Here is a 23,368-nt window from a genome sequence, read left to right as displayed (position 1 = left end):
CAACCACTAGATGGTACCAGACGCATGGTAGGAGCTGAGCCAACAGGTGTTCTCCATCAGCCTCATCAGGAGAGGAGCATAAGAACCTCAAGCTGCCAAAACTCCAGTGCCGGGAAACAGCCAGAGACACATCAGCTCTGTGTCGTGGAAAGAAGAGTTGTTGGCCTGATCTTGGCGCGAAACTTCGATCTGAAAACGTTGGTCTACTTAGAACCCCACAGTGGTAGAAATTATTTACTTTTGGAAGTGGCAGTAAAAGGCATAAACTGGTATGTGAATGGTTCAGAATGGATACACAGGAGGATAATATGGACTTTGATGAATGGACGCCAGTAAGTAGAGGGAGAGGACGCGGAAGAGGTAAAGCAGAAGAAGGAAAAATGTTAGACAGCCAAAGGAGTAAAAGAGAGTTGGAAGAAAACAGTTCTGAAGAAGAGAGAGTAGTTAGGAGGAAAATCGGAAGGGAAGAATGTAAAATAATATTAAAGATAAAAAATGAAGAAGAAAAAGAGAACCTGAGTCCTATTTCACTATCTAGAGAAATAAAAAAAAAGATAGGAGATGTTGAAATGGTGAAGGTCTTGAGAGATGGAAATTTACTGGTGGTGTGTAAAACTGAAGAACAAAGAAGAAAGGCTTTACAAGTGGAAAACATTTGCAAGAAAACGGTGACAGAGAGGAAGATTATAGGAGAAGATAAAATCATTCGGGGGGTAATTTATGGCATTCCTATGGAGGAAGATATAGACAAGTTAAAAAAAAGCATTGTTGGTGCAAAGGTAAAAAATCTCAAAAGACTGACAAAAAATGTAAATGGTGAAAGAGTAGGAAGCCTGTCAATTTTAATAGATTTTGAAGAAAAGGTGTTGCCACAAAATGTTAAAATAGGATATTTGAGTTTTCCTGTGAGGCTTTCATTCCTCCACCACTAAGATGTTTTAAATGTCAGAGATATGGTCATATAGCAGCTGTCTGCAAAGGAAAACAAAGATGTCCAAAGTGTGGAGAAGATCACAGAATTGAAGATTGTGGGGAAGAAGTGCAGGAAAAATGTTGCAATTGTGGAGGGCAACATAGAGTTACATTCGGGGGATGTGAGGTAAGGAAGAAAGCAAAAGAAATCCAACAAATTAAAATGACTAAAAACATAAGCTATGCCGAAGCAGTCAAAAATGTACAGAAAGAAAGATCAAGGGATGAAGGTCAAATTAGGATTCAAGATTATCAACAAAGAAAAGTAGAATCAGAGGAAAATGTTACAATGTCTGTGGAAAAACTGATATTATTCATAGCTCATGTCATTAACTGCACTGAACAGGCTAAACACAAAACAGAAAAGATTAAAATAATAGTCAGAGGAGCAGAAAAGTTCTTAGGGTTTAAAGAAGGATCTTGGGAAAACATTAATAAAAAGTTGGAAACAGATGGAAGGCAAGGAGGAACTCCAGCTGATAGAAACATATGATAATATTACAGTGGAATGCAAGAAGTTTAATCGCTAATGGACAGGAATTTAAAGGGTATATAGATGGAATTGAAGAAAAACCAGAAATTATATGTATACAGGAGACGTGGTTAAAGCCAAACCTAGATTTTGTGTTTAAAGGGTATAATAATATCAGAAGGGATAGAATAGAAGGAAGTGGAGGAGGATGTGGAATATTTATAAAAGAAGGGATACAATATCAGATATTAGGAAAAGGCAAAGAGTTAGAATATATAGTAGTTGAAATTTACAATAAAAAGGAAAAGTGTAAAATAATAAATTTTTATAATCCATGTAAAATATTATCATTTGAGTTGATGGATGAATTAATGGGATACTTAGAAGGAAAAGTAATCTGGTGTGGAGATTTTAATGCTAACAGCACATTATGGGGAAAATGTAATGATAAAAATGGACAAGTTATTGAAGAAATAATGGAAATAAAAAATTTGGTATGTATAAATGATGGAAAAGGAACAAGAATTAATGTAAAAACAGGTACAGAGTCTGTGATTGATTTAACAATAGTATCAAATTGTTTAGCCAATAACTGTGAGTGGGACATTGACAAAGATACAACAGTAGGTAGTGATCATTACCCCATTAAAATCATAACAGGAATATTAATAAATAACAGGAATACAGGATTATATAAAAGATGGAACTTTAATAAGGCTGATTGGGAAAAATTTAAATATTTAAGTCAAAAGAAATTGGAAGAAATAGATGAGTCAATTGATATAAATAGTTTAAATATAAATATCTGTAAAAAAATATTACAGGCTGCAGAATAATCAATAAAAAAAGGAGGAAGAAAGAACGATAAAAAAATTGTGCCATGGTGGACAAAAGATTGTAGTGAAGTAATAAAATTAAGAAATAAAGCATTTAAAATGTTAAAAAGTAACCCAATTTATCAGAATCTAATTGAGTACAAAAGAAAGCAGGCAAAGGTAAGAAAGATCATTAAACATACAAAAAGAGAATATTGGAGAAACTTTTGTAATACCGTAGGGAGAGAAACAAAAATTGATCAAATTTGGAAAACGATTAAAAGAATGAAGGGTATTAGAAAAGAATATGGATATCCTATATTAAAAATAGATAATATAACTATAACGGAAGATAAAGAAAAAGCAGAAATATTAGCTAAAACATTTAGTAAAATTCATAGTTCAAATAATATTAGTGAAGAGGGAAAGAAAGGTAGGGAAATCACAAAGATGAAATATAAAGAATTAATGCAAAATAATGTAGATACAAATAAATTAATAAATGAACCATTTACACAAGGAGAATTGAACTTTGTAACCAGGAAAACAAAAAATACATCACCTGGAAAAGATCAAATGTACTATACGATGATAGAACATCTTAATGACAAAGCAAAAGACAAAATATTAGAATTATACAATAAAGTCTGGGAGGAGGGAGAGCTGCCACAGAGCTGGAAGGAAGCAATAATTATTCCAATAGCTAAACCAGGAAAAGATAACACAAAACCAGAAAATTATAGACCGATCGCATTAACATCAAATATTTGTAAAATAATGGAAAAAATGATTAATAATAGATTAACATATTATTTAAATATTAATGGATATATATCTAGAAATCAAAATGGGTTTAGAAAAGGGAGAAGCACAAATGACTGCATTATGTTTAGAATATGAAATTAGGAGAGCACAAATAAACAAAGAAAATGTAGTAGCTGTATTTTTTGATATAGAAAAAGCATGATGTGGGTTGAAGGATTATTAATTAAATTACATAAAATGGGTATTACTGGAAAAATGTTTAACTGGATTAAAGATTTTTTATCAAATAGAAAAATACAAGTAAGAATTGGTCAAGAATTGTCAGATAAATATATAATAGATAATGGTACTCCTCAAGGAAGTATTATAAGTCCGTTATTGTTTTCTATAATGATAAATGATGTATTTAAAAATATTGGTAAGGACGTCGGTTGCTCACTATTTGCAGATGATGGAGCTATATGGAAAAGGGGTCGTAATATCAAATTTATTGAAAAGAAAATACAGGATGAGATTAGTAGAATAGAACAATGGGCAAATCAATGGGGATTTAAATTCTCAGTGGAAAAAACAAAAGTAATGGTGTTTACACAGAAAAGGAAAAGAGAAAATATAAAACTAAAATTATACAATCAAGTTTTAGAACAAGTAAAAAATATAAAATTTTTAGGTATATGGTTTGATGAAAAAATTATATGGAAAGTACATATAGAAAAAATCATAGATAAATGCAAAAGAATATTAAACATTATGAGATGTATGGCTGGTATTGATTGGGGAGCAGATCGAACATCATTAAAAAGAATTTATACAGGATTAATTAGATCAAATATTGATTATGGAAGTATAATTTATGGATCAGCAGCAAACACTCATCTTATAAAATTAGACAATATACAACATGAAGCTTTAAGAATTTGTACAGGAGCAATCAGAACCAGTCCAATAGCAGCACTTCAGGTAGAGATGGGAGAGATGCCATTAGATTTAAGAAGGAAACAGTTAGCATTTAATTACTGGATAAATTTACAAGGCAATAATCCGGATCATCCCACACGTGATATTTTAAAACCATGCTGGGAAAAAGAAAAAAAACAAGTTAAGAGTTTTGGTTGGATTATCAATAATATAGCAGAAAAATTTCAAATATATGAAAAAGAAATAAGTTTAATGTTGCCTTTGCCAGTAGTGCCACCGTGGCTGTTACCAGAAGCAGTGGTGGATATGGTGTTGATGGAAAAGAAAAAGGATCCAAAATGTAGATTAGATTCAAGTATAATACAAGAATATATAAACAATTACTATCATTATGTCCAGATTTACACAGACGCATCAAAAACAGATGAAAAAATAGGAGTAGCATTTGTAATATCAGAATTTAAAATAAAAGTAGGAAAAAGAATTACAGATGGATTATCAGTATATTCAGGAGAATTATTAGCAATATTGTTAGCAGTGCAGTGGGTGGAGGATATAAAACCATTAAAAACAATCATTTGTTCAGACTCAAGTTCAGCATTATTAAGTTTAAAACATAATCATTCAGAGGGTAGACCAGACATTTTGTTGGAAATAAAACTTACTTTATTTAGAATACAAAGAATGGGATTAATATTAGTGTTTTTATGGGTACCAGCACATGTAGGAGTTGGAGGGAATGAGAAGGCGGACAGGATGGCAAAGAAGGCAACACAAAACAACATTAGCTTTATAATAAATATTAGTAGGTCAGAGGCAAGAAATATAATTAAACAGAGAATCAGGAAAGAGTGGCAAAAAAGGTGGGATGAAGAAAAAAAAGGAAGATGGTTTTATAGAATCAACAAGATAGTAGGAGAAGTAAGAACAGGAAGAAGGAGTAGAAAAGAGGAAAGATTAATTACAAGATTAAGACTAGGACATACAGGACTTAATTCTACATTGTTCAAGATAAAGAAACATAATACAGGAAAATGTGATTATTGTGGAGAGGAGGAAACAATAGAACATGTAATATTGAAGTGTCAGAAATATGAACAAGAAAGAACAATTTTAAGGAGAGAATTTGTAGGTATTAAAGAAAATTTTATATTGAGAGATACTTTGCAAAGAAGTTTAGGTAGCAAACATATTCAAATTATAATTAGATTTTTCAAAAGCACTAAATTAATAAATAAAATTTGATTGTTGTAATAGTAAATAAGATTTAAAACCATGAAGAACCACACTCCATACCAGTCGGTGGCGGTAATGCACATCTTCAAGTTATTTGCCAACTGCCAAAAAACAACACAGAAGAAGAAGAAGAACTCCAGTGCCGCTGAAGGAGCCAACAGCTCAGTGTGATGGACTACAGTATTGAGAACATCTGGTGTCCTAGTTCAAGTCCTCAACTACCAAACACCTTGATTTTTTTGGTGGTGGTTGGAGGGATCCGTTGGGTGGAGCGTGAATAGCAGATCTCGCGTCAGGGCGGTTGGTATAAAACTGGTTTGTGACTGGACTGCTATGGCATCTCAGGTTGAGGATGAGGGAGATGATTAGATGGATTATACTTTGAGAGGGATACAAAGTAGTAAACGAGGCCTAGAAGTAAATAGTTCGGATGAAAATCTTGCAGTTTGTAAAAGGGTTGTTAGGGTGGAGTCCAAAATGATCATAAAGTTTAAGAAGGAGGATGAAGGTACTCAACTAAGTCTGTTAGCTCTCTCTCTTGAGTGTTAAAAAAGAAGTTTGGTGAACTGATACTTGCTAAGATTCTTAGAGATGGGAATCTATTGATTATAATTCGGAATAAAGAACAGAAAAACAAAGTGATGAGCACCCAGAGTATTTGTTAAAAAACGGTGAGTGAGATAAAGATTTTGGGAGAGGCTAAAATAGCTAGAGGAGTTATTTCAGGAATTCCGATAGGTGAAGATCTGAAAAAGTTCAGACGCAGTATCTATGGAAGTGAAGTAAGCAAAATAAAAAGATTGATGAGAACAGTTGAAGGAAAAAGAGTGGAAAGTCTTTCAGTGATGTTGGAGTTTCAAGCAGCTACTCTTCCTGAAAGAATAAAAGTTGGGTGTATGTGTTTTCCTGTCAGGCCATACATTCCTCCTCCTCTAAGATGTTATAAATGCCAGAGATATGGACATATCGCAGCAGCATGTAAGGGGAAACAAAGATGTGCAAAGTGTGGAGGGGAGCATGGGTATGATGAATGTGAAAATGGAAAGGATACTTGTTGTAACTGTGGAGGGCAACATAGGGTGACTTATGGAGGATGTGAAGTAAGGAGAAAAGCAGTGGAAATTGAACAAGTTAAAGTAATTAATATAAGTTATGCCGAAGCTACAAAGAGAGTGAAGAAACCAAAAGATGTTCCAGGAAAGGTTCAGCTGAGTCCAACACCAGAGCAAAGGCAGATTAGATCAGACACAGTACTGACAATTGAAAAGATTATGCTGTTTATTGCTTATGTAATTAATTGTACAGATCAAGTTAAGCACAAGACAGAAAAAATCAAAATAATCGTGAAAGGAGCAGAGAGGTTTTTCAGTATTAAGGATATATTATGGGAGCACATAAATAAGAGATTAGGGAAAGAAGGGAGGGTAGGATGACTGGAAGAAAGACTTATAAAGTCTTACAATGGAATGCTAGAAGTCTAATTTCAAATGGGCAAAAGTTTAAAGGATTTATTAAAGATTTTAAAGAATTATATATTATATGCATTCAGGAAACTTGGAACCAAATCTTGATTTTGTTATCAAAGGATATGAAAGCATTAGAAGAGATAGAGAGGGAGGATCAGGAGGAGGATGTATAATATTCATTAAAAAGGGGATTCAATTTAGAATTTTAGCTAAAGGAAAAGAGAATATATTATTACTGAAATTTGGACAAAAATTGGGAAAGTTCAAATAATAAATTTTTATAATCCATGTAAAATACTTTCTTTAGATCTATTGGAGGAACTTAGGAAGTATGTAGTGGATAAAGTGATTTGGTGTGGGGATTTTAATGGTCATAATGATCAAAATGGGGGTGCAATTGAAGAAATAATGGATGTGAAAAATTTTGTAGTTTTGAATGATGGGAATGGAGCAAGAATTCATTTGAGAGAAAATACAGTGTCAGCAATTGATTTAACATTAGATTCAGATTCTCTAGCAGGTGTTTGTTTATGGAAAGTAATTAATAAAACAACTATAGGAAGTGATCACTTCCCTATTATGACTGAAGTAAAACTACATATAGAGAAATATTGAATAAATGGGATGAAGAAATGGTGCTTTAGATCTGCAGATTGGGAAACTTTTAGGAATAATAGTGAAATAAAACTACAAAAAGTGTATATAAATGGTAGTATTGATGAATTTAATCTTTCTATATGTAATGCTATTATAGAACCAGCTAATCAGGCTATAAGGATGGAAGGTGGGAAAAGGGAAAGAAAATTGGTACCCTGGTGGAGCTATTAAGAAACAAAATAAAGCTTTTGAGTTATTAAAAAAAATCACAACTTTCAGAAATTGAATGAATATAAGAAATTGTAAGCAAATGTATGAAGAACCATGGGGTGGTGCAGTTGGTAGCACTGTTGCCTTGCAGCAAGAAGGTCCTGGGTTCAATTCCAAAGCCTGGGGTCTTTCTGCATGGAGTTTGCATGTTCTCCCTGTGCATGCGTGGGTTCTCACCAGGTACTCCAGCTTCCTCCCACAGTCCAAAGACATGCCTGTTGGGTTAATTGGTCACTCTAAATTGCCCTTAGGTGTATGAATGAGTGTGTGCATGGTTGTTTGTGTGTTGCCCTGCAATGGACTGGCAACCTGTCCAGGGTGTACCCCGCCTCTCGCCCATAGACTGCTGGAGATAGGCACCAGCTCCCCCGTGACGCACTATGGAATACTGACTGTATGAAGAACCATTAAAAATGCAAAAAGAGAATATTGGAAAATTATTATTTTCTGTTATAATTAATGATATGTTTTAGGAAGTAGGGGGTGGAATAGGATTTTCACTTTTTGCTGATGATGGAGCAATGTGGAAAAGGGGAAGGAATTAAAAATGTATTGTAAAGAAGCTGCAGGGGTCAATTTCAGTTGTAAAAAATTGTCATATAAATGGGGTTTTAAGTTTTATGCGGAAAAAACTAAAATAATGTTTTTACACGGAAAGAAGTTGATAAAAAAATCAAGTTGAAATTATATGATTAGGAGTTGGAAAGAGTTAAACAATTTAAATTTCTTGGGTTGTGGTTTGATGAAAGAATGACATGGGGTGTATACATTAAGAAATTATTAGATAAATGTAGTAAGGTGTTAAATATAATGAGGTGTTTAGTTGGAACCGAGTGGAGAGCTGATAGAAAGGCATTGAAAGCCATTTATACTGGATTGATTAGGTCAGTTTCGGATTATGGGTGCATAGTGTATAATTCAGCAGCCGATACAAATCTCCAGAAGCTAAATTATATTCAATATCAAGCTTTAAGAATATGTACAGGTGCCTTTAAAACATCTTCAATAGCATCATTACAAGTTGAAATGGGAGAAATGCCTCTTAAATTTAGAAGGGACCAGTTATCTTTAAATTATTGGGCAAATTTACAAGGACAAAGAAATGACCATCCAACATTAAAAGTGCGTACAACAGGTTGGGAAAAGGAAAAAAATAAAAAGATTTGGATGGATAATAAATTCTAAAGATAATGAAATTCAATTACATAAATTAGATATACAGCAAAGCTCTCAATTTACTGGTCGGTCTACGTTCCTACCCTCACTTATGGCCATGAACTTTGGGTCATGACCGAAAGAACGAGATCCCAGATACAAGCGGCTGAAATGAGCTTCCTCCGTAGGGTGGCCGGGCACTCCCTTAGAGATAGGGTGAGGAGCTCTGCCATCCGGGAGGGGCTCGGAGTAGAGCCGCTGCTCCTCCACATCAAGAGGAGCCAGTTGAGGTGGCTCGGGCATTTATACCGGATGCCTCCTGGACGCCTTCCTTGGGAGGTGTTCCAGGCACGTCCCACCGGGAGGAGGCCCAGGGGACGGCCGGAGGGACTATGTCTCTCGGCTGGCCTGGGAACGCCTTGGGCTCGCCCTGGAGGAACTGGAGGAGGTGTCTGGAGAGAGGGACGTCTGGGCGTCTCTGTTGAGTCTGCTGCCCCCGCGACCCGGTCCCGGATAAAGCGGAAGACGACGAGTACGAGATATACAGGTCCTTCTCAAAATATTAACATATTGTGATAAAGTTCATTATTTTCCATAATGTAATGATGAAAATTTAACATTCATATATTTTAGATTCATTGCACACTAACTGAAATATTTCAGGTCTTTTATTGTCTTAATACGGATGATTTTGGCATACAGCTCATTAAAACCCAAAATTCCTATCTCACAAAATTAGCATATTTCAACCGACCAATAAAAGAAAAGTGTTTTTAATACAAAAAACATCAACCTTCAAATAATCATGTACAGTTATGCACTCAATACTTGATCGGGAATCCTTTGGCAGAAATGACTGCTTCAATGCAGCGTGGCATGGAGGCAATCAGCCTGTGGCACTGCTGAGGTCTTATGGAGGCCCAGGATGCTTCGATAGCGGCCTTTAGCTCATCCAGAGTGTTGGGTCTTGAGTCTCTCAACGTTCTCTTCACAATATTCCACAGATTCTCTATGGGGTTCAGGTCAGGAGAGTTGGCAGGCCAATTGAGCACAATGATACTATGTTCAAACCATTTACCAGTGGTTTTGGCACTGTGAGCAGGTGCCAGGTCGTGCTGAAAAATGAAATGTTCATCTCCATAAAGCTTTTCAGCAGATGGAAGCATGAAGTGCTCCAAAATCTCCTGATAGCTAGCTGCATTGACCCTGCCCTTGATAAAACATAGTGGACCAACACCAGCAGCTGACATGGCACCCCAGACCATCACTGACTGTGGGTACTTGACACTGGACTTCTGGCATTTTGGCATTTCCTTCTCCCCAGTCTTCCTCCAGACTCTGGCACCTTGATTTCCGAATGACATGCAGAATTTGCTTTCATCCGAGAAAAGTACTTTGGACCACTGAGCAACAGTCCAGTGCTGCTTCTCTGTAGCTCAGGTCAGGCGCTTCTGCCACTGTTTCTGGTTCAAAAGTGGCTTGACCTGGGGAATGCGGCACCTGTAGCCCATTTCCTGCACACGCCTGTGCACGGTGGCTCTGGATGTTTCTACTCCAGACTCAGTCCACTGCTTCCGCAGGTCCCCCAAGGTCTGGAATCGGCCCTTCTCCACAATCTTCCTCAGGGTCCGGTCACCTCTTCTCGTTGTGCAGCATTTTCTGCCACACCTTTTCCTTCCCACAGACTTCCCACTGAGGTGCCTTGATACGGCACTCTGGGAACAGCCTATACGTTCAGAAATTTCTTTCTGTGTCTTACCCTCTTGCTTGAGGGTGTCAATAATGGCCTTCTGGACAGCAGTCAGGTCGGCAGTATTACCCATGATTGGGGTTTTGAGTGATGAACCAGGCTGGGAGTTTTAAAGGTTGAGAAGGACCTGTAGGTCAGACAGTTCCATTACCTACAGTACCACCTTGGATACTTCCTGATGCGAAAATAGATTTTTCATTATTAGAAAAGAAGAATAAAAAGACACTTTTTATTATGAATACATATATTGTACAAGAATACATAAACCAGTATTATAACTATGTACAGTATAAATATGTATAGATGTAATGTGGTCCACATTCCTCACCAGTTGGTGGCGGTAATGCCTCCTTTAGTTGTTTGCCAACCGCCAATATAAAAGAAGAAGAAGAAGAATAACTCCAGTGCCTGAGTGTTGACCTACAGTGGTAACTCTAACTGGCCAAAACAAAGTTCTTTGTGATTATTCAGAGTACTTACCTTCTCATATCCTCCTTCCCAGGTTACCTTCAGTCCCAGGCATCAGTATCCAGTCTGCTTATGCAGAGAACCCGGATCTGCTTCATTCAAAGACTGTAACAAAAATGCTGATATGAAGCAAAATAAAGTTTAGGAATTATTTTTGTCACGTTATTCTGGCAGAATCTTGTAGTTGTGATTAGGTCAAACATCAGTTTCAACAAGCACATGTACCCACTGGTTATTATTTAATATGAAACCAGAGATGTAGAGGAGGACAGGCTGAGCCCATTTACTTCTCAACTTTACCTGAATTTCTTTTGCAGGTTTAACTTGAAATGCATCCTGTGCTGCAGTGTTATCCTTTTAAAATATTCATTGCTCCTTTTTTGCTCAGTCTCCACATTTTTTCTACAACATTAGTTTCATATAACAATCTGGCTGATGCTTTTTAGGGGGATCAGTGTAATATGAAATCTTTGTTCCACTTCAATGCCAGAGAATCTCATTAAGGTTTTTTGACAGCTTAGAGGTTTAAAGGTATTGCTAAGATGATACGATTTTTTTCACTCTGAAAAGGTTTTTTACATTTTCTTTGAACTTCTTTGTTGCTTTAGCATTTCCCCATGTTTCCATCCATTACCCAGCCCAGATAATTCAGCCCGGCATTCCTCTGACATCAGGTAGATTTTTGTTTCTTTGGAATCTTGACACCCAATTACGGGCAGACGGGAATTATCACGGTTAGTTTCCTATTGATGGCAAGTACTGCCAAAGGAAACAGTGAAGAAATTACCCTGTCAGGATGCTGCCGCAGCCTTAGCCGGTTTACTTGGGGCTCTGCTGGACAGATGAAGCATCAGATGTTTCCAGAAGATGGAGCTGAGTCTCATCTTACTGTCAAGACGAAGCAGATGCCTATTACCATTACCGTCTCCTCAACAGATGGAAGGAGACATTCTTTAACCCAAACTGACATCTGTCAGCCCAGAATATGCCAGCAAAATTCTCCTGGTGAACACATTTAATTGCAGGAAAGTGTGAAACTGTTTTCTACAAATTCATAATTTCTTGAGAGTGTGAGAGTGCTTCAATTTCACATTGTCTCAGCCTTGGAAGAAGCGTCCGGCACTATTTTCAAAGTCCAAAGGTTACATTTAAAGAGTTCTGAAACTGTAAAGAGCGCTATTCATCATTTTGATTAAAATCTGGAACATTTATTTTAAAGGAGATTACATTTGCTTATTTTTCCCCCATACAAAGTTTTCTTTTGGAGCAGTTCAAAAATGAAGCCAAATACAGAGAGACACAGAATTCAATAAAAACTTCATTTATTTTAAAATTTTAGCTGTAGGTTCCTAATAATGTAGTGTAAAGCAATTTGGGGTCTCTGGGGACTTAATAAAGCACTATACAAGTGCAGGCCATTTACCATTTACCATTCATATGAATGTCTCTCCAACTGAAGGCTGTAATAAACAACTTTTGATCATTTCAGAACAAAATAAACTTCTCTCACTGCTAAGCTAGCTGCAACATTACAAAGACATCTGTCTAACGATCAAAATAAAAGCAGTGGAACTGCAATGTTGGAATTTCTTGTTATTGTAACTCCACAGGCCACTATTTTACCCCTTTTCTGTGGTGTGTCTGAGATCAACTCATTTTGGTGCCGTCTCTTTAAATGCTACTAAGGCACATCACACTCTGCCCCCCTACAGGTAAAGGTGCACTCCACTTTAACCTGTTCGACCATTTCTGTAGTTTGTTAGCAGAAATACAATTATCTAGCGGTGCAGAAACAAGACAAAAACAGCAAAAACAATGCTAACCTGTTTAAGTATTAATAATATTCAAAACATGCAGTACGGTTCTGTACTCAAGGAACTAAAAGCAGCACACAGCACTTACATAAGCTGAAGGGACGATGCTACTGCTATCAAAACAATTCATGTCTAACATAAAGCTAGTTGTTATTTTAGTGTTATTTGCAGCTTACCGCTTTGCTGTGTGTCGTTTTAATAGCCAGAAGGAACTGATCCCTTAATCAGATGGAGTCTTTCAGCAAATCCTTCTTGAAACTTTTGGAGGTTGCTGAAGAACTCATCCTTGAAGTGGGGAAATAGGAATGTCCCCACTGATGCCGGAACATTTGATGACATGTAAAATAACATTTGACCAAGCATTTCAAAGAGGTTCTGATGCTGGCGACAGTGTAATGAATTGTGTGGGTTAATACACCCAACAACTGGTGGGTCCATTTATAAAAACATCCAGGATGTTTTTCAGTCCCAGCTTTGAGAAGGTGACATGAGCAATGTTTCATATATGCTTCCCTTCCACAGTGGCTGTCAAAGGAAATCAGGGTTTGTGTGACAGCGCAGACAGTGTAGTTAACAATGAACCACATGGACTTCGTGGATACCTTCCAAGACAGAACTCTCTGAAATCAGCCACTAAATTTAAACACACAGCTCCAGAGGTATGCTGGGCTAAAGAATATGAAAATAAGCTTGATGGATGTGGAAGAGCATTTTCTGATTTTGAAGTGTGAATGAAAAGAATAAATGCCCTGGAATTTGTTTTACTGCTTTAGTTGAAATTGTCTTTCTTCTCTGTTCCCTGGCTAATACCCAGCTGAATTTGAGCAGCTTTAAATAATGTGTTATGTTTAAAAAATAATTGAAAATCTTTTGCTGTTAAGTTTGATTTTATTGGTTGATTTCAGTTTTTACTCAAATTGCCAACACTAATGTCCTCTGGTGACCGTCTGAGACAAAACAGCTCCCTGCAAATGTAATCACTTGGATCCAGGACATGTTCAATAAAATAGAATAAAATCAAAAAGTTGATGTAATGAATTAATTTAATTAAAAATTGAAACTCATATTATTCCACATAGATTAGTACATTTCAATTTACAGACCCATTCAATAAACTTGAATATTGTTGAAAAGTTCATGTATTTCACTAACTTAGCTCATTAAACTTTGTCTGATTAAAGGTAAAGCCACAAACAGAGCAACAAATTGGTATGGTCAGGCATGTCCGAGTGATTGTCATAACAGACAAAAAAGAAGAAATTAAGCTAAACTGCAAAAATTAAACTCAATATGTGATTTGGTACCAAAATAAACCACTGTGCTGCAGCTGCCACTATCATCCTGGGTGTTGCTAACACAATCAGTCCTCTAGCAGCACTGCCAGACATAAGGTGTACGCTCATCTTTTGTGCCACAACTATCATCAGTCTAAACCAGGGGTTGCGTTATAAACATTTTCATTTTTGACCTTTTTTTAAATTGTGACAGAAAAATCTGAAAGCCTTCTGTACTTTTCACAGATTGCAGTTCACAGCGCTGACCACTTGGTGGCTAATTAGCATATTAATTAGCTGTTTTTTTCACTTGACGCATGACTTCGTTGGCTTCACTTAGAAAAATGTCACAGCGTCTCAGAATCCAAAGTTTCTTCAAAAAGCCCAATAACGACGATGGTGTTGATAAAAGAGGTAAAAAAAAAGGGACTGAATCAGTGGAAGATGAAGAACAAACAAGAGCGGCTGCGTAATTCAAGTCAATGCAGACCAGGAGGAAGCTGTGAGACTGTGCGTTTAGGCTACAGCAGGGGGTCTGTTCATATTTTAGGTGCAATTGTTTAATTTCATTGTTAGATGTAGTTACTGGGATCACAGTCAATGTTTTTTGACACAGCAGGGGAAAAGTAAATGTCGCATCTGGTTGATGTGGATTCTCTGTTCAGCTGGTTCAGACTGAATATTAATTGAAATTAATAAAAACAAAATGCTATTGATTGTTTAATTATTATCACAAAAAAATAAAGTGATGGGTAAATATAGATTATGGCAGGTTTTTTGTGACCCTGTAAGTCAAAATGACTGACAATGAAAAAGCCTAGCGCAACCTCTGGTCTGAACAAAGAAAGGATTTAAAGCACAAGCTAGAGGCTATTCTATCCACAGTATAACATGTATGTGTCACTTTGTGTAAAAGAATAAGCCTAAAATTAAGGCTGACAAACTACAGAATAATTAACAAATTATTGGTACCATCCTTTGATGTCAATCATTATCATGTTTTTCTTGATTACATTGAAGCCAAGAGCTTCACTAGACACAAGGCGACTGTGGCTCAGTAGGAAGAGTAGTTGTCTTGCAATCAGAAGGTTGTGGGTTCGATTCCAGCTTCCTCCTGCTATAGGTCGATGTGCCCCTGGGCAAGGCACTTAACCTCAAGTTGCCTACCGATCTGCGTATCGGTGTATGAATGTGTGAGTGCAATTGGGTGAATGTGGCTTTGAGTGGTCTGTATGACTGGAAAAGTGCTATATAAGTTCAGTCCATTTACAAGGTCAGGCTAAATTAAGACGTGCATAAATGAAAAAAAGTCTAGTCAGTGTTCTACTACTTGCCATAAGCACCATACTACTTGCTGAAAATCCTGAAGGAGAACATCCGGCCAACAGTTCCTGACCTGAAGATGAAGCTCGCTTGGTTTATACAGCAGTATAATGACCCAAGGCACGCTGACAAGTCTACTGCTGCATGGGTTTGAAAATACAAAATGAAAGATTTGGAGTAGCCTAGTTAAGGTCCACACTTAAATCCAGTTCAAATGACTTGGCATAGCCTTAAACAGGGTGTTCATAATGGAAAACCATCTAATGTGGCTGAAGTAAAGCAAAGAAGAGTAAGACAAAATTCTTCCAAAGCAAGCTAACCAGAATCCTTGATGGCAGTTGTTGCCTCCAAGGGTGGCACTACCAGTTATAACATTTAATGTAATGTTGTTTTTACAGCTTTCAGTTGGAGAGACATTCATGTGGCCATTATTATGAAGCTACAGTTAACATGAACAGTTTGTCATAAACCCTTAACATCCCATAATAATCCACCAACATAACTGGCTAACAATCAAGCTCACCTTTTCTCAGAAAGCACATCTGTAGCTCACAAACCGGCTTCTTTTCACTCTTCTTTACATGAGATTAAAACTGATGCTAAGACTGTTACCTAAGTGCTAACTGAGGTTTCAGACCAGGAGTCCAAGTCAAACCTCAAGTCTTTAGGGGACAAGTTTCAGTCAAGTCTTTATTCTTTGCGGCTTAAGCTCGACTCGACTCAGACTCATAAACCAGAGTCGTCGTCTCTGCTCTGGTTAGGCCATTCCAAATTTTAAACTTTCTTTGCATAAAGTCATTCCCATGTAGACTTGGATGTATGCTTGTATTCACTGTGATGCCAATGAAAAATTTCCATCTTTATCTGTAGCTTTCTAGGAGACCCCTGGAAGTTTTGGATCAACACTGGTATTTGGAACTCTTTTTAATTTCTTCCAACTTTATACCTCCTAATGTCTGGTTTTATTTACAATGCTTAATTAAGCAGGGATTTATAGTTTATTAACTTTCCTTATTCCTTTAATTTTTAGTTAATAGTTTGGTTGAATGCTACTAGTCTAGTCAAAGAGTTGGTAACTGAAATATTTTGTCTTGAAGTTGGATTATTCTGTTGATAAATTCTTACATTTTGGTGAGAAGTTATTTGTGTTTATTCTAATGTAGCCTGTGGAGAGATGAGGGGAAAGGGGAAGAACACTCTTCTGTTCATGCTTTAACACTTCGATGCCATCTTTGGGATTTCAGTTGTGGAGAACTCCTCCTTCATAGGAGCACATTATGCCAATTGGTTAACGCAAGGCATTCTTGGATTTAGAAGTTGTTTTTTACCAGTCTCTTTTACTATGTCTGCAGCTCACTTTTACATGTAAATTAACTTTGATGACAACCTATTCTTAATCTATCAAGTCCAATTTGTTAATGCACCCACCGTTACCAGCAATAGAAACTTTAACTTTTATGTAAACATCTTCTTAAAGGTTTAGGAGTGTGTTCATAGTTAAATGAGAAAACCAGGATTGCAGCCTCTCCTCCAATTCATCCCAAAGGTGTTCAAGAAGGTTGAAGTCAAGTCTTTGTGCAGATTAGTCAGGTTTTTCCACACCAAAGTCGAGGTTTACAGATGCTGTCCATCTAATCTTCATCTTGTACCAAACCTGGTAGAAACAAACCCCAAAGGACCTGCAGCTGAACCTACGGCCAAAGGTAGCTCAACATAGAATTGACCCAGGGAGACTAAATACAAATAAAGACCCAACTTTAACACTTATTTCCAAAAATTATCTAAACCATGTATTATTTTCCTTACATTTTGCAATGATGGTCTACTTTGTCACATAAAATCTTCATAAAATAAGCTGAAATTTGCTGTTGTAATATGACAATAGAAAAGGGAGATTTTGAAGACACCGGGAATATCTGATTGCTCCCCTTAATGATTATTTCTTTTTTTATTTCTACTCTATGGCATGACAATCACAATAAAAGATCCAAGCTTTGTTGCTAATTTTTTAGATGTAACTTCATGTTTTCCAGGATCCTTGTTCTAATGATACATTACCATGAGACACACTTTATTGTGACTCAGGTTAGAAGCCTGTATTGGTGGTTCCAGACTCTTCTATTTTGGTCCTGCTGTATTGAGCTGCTTCAGCATTCTCCCCTCTGGATGCAGCCAAAGAAGGAAGTGGCAATGTCATAAATGATTAGGACAACAGTGGCTGTTAAACTCTCTCCTGTCAGAGTTGCTGAAGATAACAGAGTTCTCAGGGGTGACAACAGCCAAGAAAACCAAACTCTCCTGTCTGTCTAATTCTTATTTCTGCATATTCTGGTTCCCCCGAGGTCATCCCACAACCTAGCTTTGGTTCCCCATTTAAAATCACATCATACTGTTTAATTGTGAGCTTCAATATCAAATGTCTGCACACCAAACTGTTTCTACAGATAGCCTGTGTGTATCTGCTCTTCCTTTGCAACAAAGCACATTCAGATTAGTTTGCTAGTTTTTGCTGATACATAGTGTCAAGTAGAAGTGCATTAATGAAGCCTTCTAACATGCCAAAATGAAAAGGCCTAACGTCTGTCTGGTCCTGGACAGCAAAGGCTATCCATCCCTAACAACATTAACCTCAGCATGAAGATTCCGACTTAATTGCTGTTACGGGAGCTGGAATAAGACGGGTGTGTGGTAGGGGTCATATTAAAAAGGTAGGGGGGAAACCTTTTCAATGTGATTGTTGGACATTAAATCAGACAAATCTTTTTGGTTTAGGTCAGTTAGAATTGCTAAAATAATTTTCTAAATGTCAAAACAATGAGTGACAGGACTTTTTAACATTCTTTTAACTTTCTTAAGATTCATAAGTTTGTATACAGTATGTTTATGTAGTAGAATTCCTCTTTTCATTGTATAAGTTTGGTCAGGTGTTTTGGATTTCATTCCATAAGAAACTTACAATAGTTTGGGTTAGGGTTAGAATTTTGGTCCATTCCTCCTGATGGAACTGCTGTAACTAAAGGTTTGGAGGCCGCTTTGCTCACACACCTTTTTACCTAGCCCACTGATATTCTACGGGACTGAGATCAGGGCTCTTCGTGATGGTCAAGTCAAGTCAAGTCAAGTCAAGTTTATTTATATAGCTCCATGGAGCTATTTTTGGTGGTTTTTGGTGGTTTTCTTTGGAACATTGCACATTTGGTTAAACCCATTTCTGTCAAAGCCTTAACTTCATGGCTGATATCTTCAGAATCAGAATCAGCTTTATTGCCAAGTTCGTACATACCAACAAGGAATTTGACTGCGGTACACTTTGCTCTTTGGTTTAGTTTTTGTATTACAGAATATACATATTTACAATGTACAATATTCACATATATAATAAAAAGGTGCATTTGCAACATCTGTATGCTGTTGTTTTGTACTCTATTGAATGTTCAACAGAGAAACAGCCTGGGGGAAGAAACTGTCTCTGTGGCGGCTAGTTTTAGCGAACAGTGCTCTGTAACGGCGGCCTGAAGGTTAAGCTCTGAATAGCTTCTGTGCAGGGTGTGTGGGGTCTGCAGAGATTTTAGCAGCTCTTTTCCTGACCCTAGACCTGTATAGGTCCTGGATGGAGGGAAGGTCAGCCCTGATTATTCTCTCTGCATTCCTGATTATTTGTTGCAGTCTGGACTTGTCCTGTTTGGTGGATGAGCCAAACCACACTGAGATGGATGAAGACAGAACAGATTGAATGATTGCAGTGTAGAAGATGACCAGCAGCTCCTGTGGAAGGTTGAACTTCTTGAGTTGCCTCAGGAAGTACAGTCTCTGCAGGGCCTTCTTTCGAACAGTGTCTATGTGTGAAGACCATCTCAGGTCCTCAGAGATGGTGGTTCCTAAGAACCTGAAGTGGTCCACGACCGATACAGTGTTGTTGAGGATGGTGAGGAGGGTGTATAGGGGTGGTGTTCTCCGAAAGTCCACTACCATTTCCACAGTCTTGAGTGGGTTGAGTTCAAGATAGTTCTGACTGCACCAGTGTACCAGCCGATCCACCTGCTGTCTGAATGCAGACTCATCACAGTCCTGGATCAGTCCAATGACAGTGGTGTCGTCTGCAAACTTAAGGATTTTCACGGACGGGTCCGATGAGGTGCCGTCATTTGTGTACAGGGAGAAGAGGAGTGGGGATAGAACACACCCCTAGGGGGCACCAGTACTTATTGATCTGGATCGGGAGAAGATGCTACCCAGTCTCACCTGCTGCTGTCGGACCATCAGGAAGCTGTTGATCCACTGACAGGTGGAGGCTGGGAAGTTGAGCTGGGTGAGCTTCTGGTGGAGGATGTCTAGTATGATGGTGTTGAAGACCGAGCTGAAGTCTACAAACAGGATCCTGGCGTGCGTCCCTGGGTGTTCGAGGTGTTGCAGGATGAAGTGTAGACCTAAGTTGACAGAATTGTCTGCCGACCTGTTTGCTTGGTAAGCAAATTGCAGGGGGTCCAGCAGGGGGCCTGTGATGTCTTTCAGGTGCTTCAACACCAGCCGCTCAAAGGATTTCATGACCACAGACGTCAGGGCTACAGGCCTGTAGTCATTTAATCCTAGGATGGTGGGTTTCTTGGGCACCGGGATGATGGTGGATCGTTTGAGGCAGGAGGGGACCTCACATTTCTCCAGTGACTTGTTGAAGATCCTTGTGAAGATCGGAGCGAGTTGATTTGAACAGGCTTTCAGACATGATGGGGAGACGTTATCAGGTCCTCCAGCTTTCTTTGTTTTCATGCGCTGAAAGAGCCTGTTTACATCTTCCTCTGAGATCTTTAGTGCAGGCAGAGGATCTGATGGTAGGGGGTTGGTTGCTTTATGGGAGGAATTTGTTCCTGAATGGGATGTGGAGGGGATGATTTGAGGTGTGAATGGCTTCTTGTCATGTCTGCAGTAGAAGCCATTCAGACGGTTGGCCAGGAGACGACTCTGTTCAAGATGGGTGGGAGGGCTCCTATAGGCAGTTAGGTTTCTCAGACCGGTCCATACAGCTGAAGTGTCACCAGTAGAAAGGCTGTTCTTCAGCTTCTCACTGTAGCTTCTCTTGGCTGCTTTGATCTCCTTTGTTAGTCTGTTCCTGGCCTGCCTGTACCGCGCCCAATCTCCACTGCTGTGAGCTTCTTCCTTTACCCTGCGCAGATTCCTGAGGTGTGGAGTAAACCATGGCTTGTTATTCCCAAAGGTGCAGAAGATCTTGGTCTGCACACACATGTCCTCACATAAACTGATGTATGATGTCACCACATCAGTTAGTTGGTTTAGGTTAGTGGCTGAGGTTTCAAAACAGTCCAGTCTGTGCCTTCAAAGGCCTGTAGCGTCTGCTTTGATTCCTCAGTCCACTTCTTAACAGTGTGAACCTTGGGTTTGGAAGCTTTGGAAGTCTCTGTCTGTAGGTTGGGATGAGGTGGATTAGATAATGATCTGAAAAACCCAGAGCAGCCCTGGTAACAGCATGATATGAGTCCTTTAAAGCTGTGTAACAATGGTCCAGTGTGTTTTGGTCTCTGGTGGGACACTTGATATGCTGTCTGTATTTGGGGAGTTCATGGGAGAGGTTTGCTCTGTTAAAATCTCCCAGTATTATGATGATAGAGTCCGTGTATTTTTTCTCCACGTCTGTAATCAGCTCAGCAAGATGTTTTTCCGCGGCAGAAGTGCAGCCATGCGGTGGAAAATATGAGCCGATTATTATAAACGAGGAAAACCCTCGGTGAATAAAACGGTTTACAGATTATGGAAAATGACTCCAGATCCGGACTACATGTTTTTCCCAGCACTTTTACGTCTCTGCACCAACCTTCATTTATATAAAAGCAAATTCCGCCTCCTCGCCTCTTCCCCGATAGCTCCGCACTGCGATCCGCTCTGAACAGCTGGAAGTCCGGCAACAGCAGTGCGCGGTCCGGGATGTTTTCACTCAGCCATGTCTCGGTAAAGCAGAGAACCGCTGATCCGCGGAGGTCCGTGTTTTTACTGGTGAGAAGAAGCAGCTCGTCCATCTTGTTGTTTAGAGAGCGGACATTGGCCAGGTGGATTGAAGGCAGTGGTGTGCGAAGTCCTCTTTTGTGGAGCTTTACCATCGCGCCAGCAGAATTTGACAAAAATTAGATCAAAAGATCAACAAATGGGCAAAATTATGAAAATGTTTTACTTTCCCCACATATTCTCCAATATTAAATGTCATTTTATTTTTTCTGTGTGGTTATTAGAAAATAAATTTGGATACATTTTTCCACCCAAATCCCTTCCAAGACGCGGAGCAGGTTGTTTTCTATTCTCCTGTTCATTTATTTCCTCCCAGTCGTGAGGTGATGTTTCAAAACCTGCCTATCCTCACTCTTTGTTTTTATATGCAAGTTATAATTAGCTTGTAACCACATACAGTTTAGAGATCAGTTTTTCATGCTCTTTATACCTATATTTAAACAAACTTATAATTGTTTGAACAGATGAACATGGAACATTTAGGCATCTGGAAGTTGGACTTGTGGATCAACCAGACTTATGGAGATCCAAAGTTCTCTTGCTGACATCCTGGCTGATTTCTTTTGATTTTTCCATGTCACACAAGGAAGAAGAGAGTTTAAGATGTTTCCTTAAAATACATCCACAGGTTTGCCTCCATTCACCTTACATATTGGGAATTGACCTATAAGATGTTTACAAACATACAGGTCCTTCTCAAAAAATTAGCATATTGTGATAAAGTTAATTGTTTTCTATAATGTAATGATGAAAATTTAACATTCATATATTTTAGATTCATTGCACACTAACTGAAATATTTCAGGTCTTTTATTGTCTTAATACGGATGATTTTGGCATACAGCTCATGAAAACCCAAAATTCCTATCTCACAAAATTAGCATATTTCATCCGACCAATAAAAGAAAAGTGTTTTTAATACAAATAACGTCAACCTTCAAATAATCATGTACAGTTATGCACTCAATACTTGGTCGGGAATCGTTTTGCAGAAATTACTGCTTCAATGCGGCGTGGCATGGAGGCAATCAGCCTGTGGCACTGCTGAGGTCTTATGGAGGCCCAGGATGCTTCGATAGCGGCCTTTAGCTCATCCAGAGTGTTGGGTCTTGAGTCTCTCAACGTTCTCTTCACAATATCCCACAGATTCTCTATGGGGTTCAGGTCAGGAGAGTTGGCAGGCCAATTGAGCACAGTGATACCATGGTCAGTAAACCATTTACCAGTGGTTTTGGCACTGTGAGCAGGTGCTAGATCAGATCGTGGTGAAAAATGAAATCTTCATCTCCATAAAGCTTTTCAGCAGATGGAAGCATGAAGTGCTCCAAAATCTCCTGATAGCTAGCTGCATTGACCCTGCCCTTGATAAAACACAGTGGACCAACACCAGCAGCTGACACGGCACCCTAGACCATCACTGACTGTGGGTACTTGACACTGGACTTCTGGCATTTTGGCATTTCCTTCTCCCCAGTCTTCCTCCAGACTCTGGCACCTTGATTTCTGAATGACATGCAGAATTTGCTTTCATCCGAAAAAAGTACTTTGGACCACTGAGCAACAGTCCAGTGCTGCTTCTCTGTAGCCCAGGTCTGGGGAATGTGGCACCTGTAGCCCATTTCCTGCACACGCCTGTGCACGGTGGCTCTGGATGTTTCTACTCCAGACTCAGTCCACTGCTTCCGCAGGTCCCCCAAGGTCTGGAATCGGCCCTTCTCCACAATCTTCCTCAGGGTCCGGTCACTTCTTCTCGTTGTGCAGCGTTTTCTGCCACACTTTTTCCTTCCCACAGACTTCCCACTGAGGTGCCTTGATACAGCACTCTGGGAACAGCCTATTCGTTCAGAAATTTCTTTCTGTGTCTTACCCTCTTGCTTCAGGGTGTCAATAGTAGCCTTCTGGACAGCAGTCAGGTCGGCAGTCTTACCCATGATTGGGGTTTTGAGTGATGAACCAGGCTGGGAGTTTTAAAGGCCTCAGGAATCTTTTGCAGTTGTTTAGAGTTAACTCGTTGATTCAGATGATTAGGTTCATAGCTCGTTTAGAGACCCTTTTAAT

The sequence above is a fragment of the Girardinichthys multiradiatus genome, chromosome 19, assembly GCF_021462225.1.
Source record: "Girardinichthys multiradiatus isolate DD_20200921_A chromosome 19, DD_fGirMul_XY1, whole genome shotgun sequence".
NCBI classification, from domain to species: Eukaryota; Metazoa; Chordata; class Actinopteri; order Cyprinodontiformes; family Goodeidae; genus Girardinichthys; species Girardinichthys multiradiatus.
The sequence above is the reverse complement of the archived record's forward strand: the minus strand, read 5'-3'. Positions refer to the sequence as shown.